Source organism: Aulostomus chinensis, chromosome 1 (genome assembly GCF_037954235.1).
Source record: "Aulostomus chinensis isolate RoL2024-O1b breed Wild chromosome 1, RoL_Achi_v1.0, whole genome shotgun sequence".
Taxonomy (NCBI): Eukaryota; Metazoa; Chordata; class Actinopteri; order Syngnathiformes; family Aulostomidae; genus Aulostomus; species Aulostomus chinensis.
The window spans coordinates 43,935,631-43,939,517 of record NC_141320.1 but is presented as its reverse complement, the minus strand read 5'-3'; the positions used below and the strand labels follow the sequence as shown (position 1 = coordinate 43,939,517).

The following is a 3,887-nucleotide window of genomic DNA, read 5'->3' as shown; positions in this document are numbered from 1 at the left end:
CTGTCTGTCCATCTGGAGCTGGGGGAGGAGCTTCACATGTTTTTTATTTTCTTAAAAAGGGAATGACATGACTTCCTCTGTATGTTAGAATATGAACGACTAAAAATGTTCATCCACAGTTTAAAGTTAGAATTAAATTTAAAGTAGAAAAATCTTCCCTCTTCAATCCTGTCACTCAGTGTTGTAAACTGTTTCAAACAAATTCTACTGTTCAACAGTTCAAGTGTTTCTAATGAAGCTGAATGTTCTCCTCTACTTTCCTCAATTGGGTTTCTTTCATGTCCTCCTGAGATCAAAGACAGAATTCTAGGTACAAATAAAGACACTATCAAAGCCCTGATGACATCATCATCAATTCTGTCTTTGATCTGTGTCTGTCCAGCCGGTCCTGAGTGGATCCAACAGTTTCCCATGGGTGACTCTGTCATGGTCTCTCTCCTGCTGTCTCCAACTCTCAGAGTGCTTCTACTGGTTTCTCTCCATCGTCCCTGTTGCTAGGCAGAGCACTGGTGAGGACTGAGGCCAGTGATGTCATCACCTCCAGCTGAGACTTGCCAGGTGATCCTGCTTCATTCAACTCTGCTGCCTCTGCCACTGCCCTGACTGGTGAGGCTGACAGCAGGTTCTCTCTCATCTAAACTCTCTGTTTACAATGGAGGCTGAAATCCTTGTGATTGGTGGTTCAATCATCAGGTCTGTTGAACTCCCAGGTGCCATCACCTGCTGTCTTCCTGGTGCCAAAGTTGTGGACATTATTGAACGTCTCCAGGACTCATTGATCTCCACCCCTCAGCTCACATCCTGATTATACAGGTGTGTGTGAATGACATCACGAAGAGGCAGCCAATCATACTTCATGACCAGCTTGAGTCTCTTGCTAGTTCAAATCAGAGTCTGGGTAAATTCTGTGTTTTTTCTGGCTCCATCTCTGCTCCTTCCAGAAGCAGGGAGTATTTCAGCCTCTTTCCAGTCTGCATGAATGCTGAAAGGCTTCTGTACTGTTTGGCTTTGCTGTTCCCTGCAGCTTGGACATCAGATTAGAACGAACCACACTCACTAACTCACCTGTGCTTAACCACTGAGAGCTGATTTGGTTAAACATGGAAAAATACTGACTCACTATGAGGATGTTCTCCTGCCCTGTGTGGGTGGAGCCAAGAGAATAAAAAGACTGTGAGACCCAGAAATCAGGGCTTTTTCTCCTCCATCTTAAGGTGGTTAGACTGAAGTCTCAGCTCTGACTCTAGATCTGTTCTCTGTGTGCCAACATAAATGTGATTGGACCAGAGAAGTTGATGAGGATTTTGTTAACCTGAACCATGATAGAAAATTGTTTTCGTTTATTTGACAGCTGATTGAAGACGTGGGTCAAAACTGACCGTTAACATAGAGATGGGAACAGGAAGCTGACACAGAGGAAGGTTCCAGCTCTGAAAAAGGAGTCTGCAACCATTAACAGGAATGAGCGGAAGACAATGGATGAATGGATGGATGGATGTTTGTGAAAATTAAAACCAGACAACCACTGTAGTCCCTCCTACATGATAAGCGCCATAATTTTTGTCACTCATGTCTTTTTTTTTTTGGACAGGTTCCATGGTGTAATGGTTAGCACTCTGGACTTTGAATCCAGTGATCCGAGTTCAAATCTCGGTGGAGCCTCCAGCAGGTCTCGGACTGCGGACTTTGAAGGAGGAATTGCATTTTTCTATGGCCAACTCCTGCTACTTGGCTGTGGCTGGTTGGGAGGAGGCTCAGGCCCTAACAACGCTGCCACCACCTTCAATTAAGACCTCAGTTTTGTCCTGGTTGAGCTGGACAAAGTTCTCTGTCACCATGACAGGTAAATGGACATCAACTGGTCCTGAGACACGGCGATGTGAAAAGGAAAGAATCGCTGCTAGCTTGACAAATAACTGCACAAACCAGGTTCAAGCCTGGACTTTGGACCCTGGTATCTGCAACAACTCCCATCAACTCCTAATCTAGCATCTCTGCTGAGGGTCCAACTATTTTACAGAACATTTGAGCATCACAACACTTAGCAGGACCGTCAAGTTGGATTCTCAGAGACTATTTCCCCAACCACTACATTGGCATCTACACTACCCAGATAGCAGGAGTCTTTGGGCCAGATCCGTTTGAAAGCTTCCTGATCCAGCTGTGGTGCACACATGACGGTTTTGGCCCACACATGAAATACAGGTTTTAACCCGAAAGCTCCAAAATCCAAGGTGAAATGAAAATGTGTGGAACTAACTGGATTCGGTCCGAACATCCTAAGGTGCCAAATACTGAAGTAAAATCAGAACTGGACCAATCCTGGGTCTGGTGTGGTGCTGATCTGCAATTGGGATGCGGGCCGTTTTTGGGCCATCGTGCGTCTAGACACTGTTTGTGTTCAAATTTAAAGTCCCACAATAAGAAGTAGCTGAATCTGACAGGTGAAGGTTTGGAACTACAAGATGGTTGATGTTTCCTTGACTTGATGCTCTGACTGTCAGGGTGGATGACAGCTTCTTCTGCTGCTGCATCTGAGTGGCTAAGATTTGTGTCCAACCAGATCAACTTAAAGAGCTTCAACAGACAAACTGTCCAGTTTAACAACAAATACCAGTCAGTAGGGCTGAGTATCGATTCAGATTTTCCTAATCGATTGGATTCGATTTTCCGAGGTCCGATTCAATTCAATTCACGATTCAATCCGATTCAACGTCCATTTATTTATTTATTTAAACCTGACCAAGTGACTGACAACACAAAAAAATGAATGAATATCAATCAAATTAAAATAAATTACAAGATAGACATTGTAAATAAAGTTTCTCCAAAGATGACACACATAAACAGGACACTCACTTAGCTACAACTGTCTCACAGCTTCTGTGCAATAACACTACAATGGTTGTGACAACTGCATCAGAACAGAATTAACAGCCAGCTGTTGACTCAAATAAATGTAGGCCTATTAAAATAGCGCCAATATCTCCGTTTTTTGGAACATGGTCTGTATATTTGAAACATACAATGTAAACTGAAAAACACCATCAGACAAGTGGTGACATTCCATCTTGTTTTCCAGGCATTCTGAACTTCCTGTTTGGGTTTGGTTTGTTTTTCATTCATGCAAAAAAGAAAAGTATTTACAAGTCTAAACAGCTCTGAATTACTCCTTAAAGGGTTTTCTTGACACACGAATGAAAAAGATCTTGTAAACTTCTGAACAATAATCACAAACCTAAGTCCATAAAACTTCAAGACCTGTCATCCCTTTTCTTACTTGTTGGAGAGAGTAAGATTTTTCTGCATGAAAAGGAGTTGATCAACATGTTGAGGAGTAAGGCAGCTCCTTTTTGCCGTCACAACATCCCCAGTGGTGGAAAAAACCCGCTCGGACGGGACACTGGTACCAGGTACACAAAGGTACCATTTTGCTTGGTGGGCCAATAGGGGATCCTGCTTTGCATGTGTTCTCCAACAACAGAGAGGATTCTCAGAGTGGAATGGGTGTTACTTCCCTGTATATTTTGATTTCATCCTGGGCCTTTTCAAATACAGTTTTCTGTGTAACTGTGTCTTTCCGCATGTAGGCTGACCCTAGGAGAGACATCAGCGCAGAGGATTCCTTTGGTCTCTTTGGTGGAGCAACATCGTCAACGGGATCAGGCACAGCTTCTTCTTTTCCACCAAAAGCAGATGTTTGCTGTTTGAAAATAGCAAGAAAATGATCTGGAAAGACACTTGGAACACAATTCAGAATACAACTGCTTAATATTAAAATAATGAAGACAAATTAAATTTGAGTTGAATACAGTAAAGTACAAAAACTGTAGGAAATAAGGTTTTTTTTGTGTCAATAACTTACATTAGATGCCTCCGCCTGTGCC

At 42.8% G+C, this 3,887-nt stretch overlaps 1 non-coding gene across 1 annotated transcript; it reads left to right on the top strand.

Moving 5' to 3' along the window:
* The first annotated feature begins 1,590 nt into the window (after positions 1-1,590).
* trnaq-uug (transfer RNA glutamine (anticodon UUG)) lies at positions 1,591-1,662 on the top strand. The gene has a single exon. It is a non-coding gene; the product is annotated as a tRNA-Gln (tRNA).
* The last annotated feature ends 2,225 nt before the right edge of the window (positions 1,663-3,887 follow it).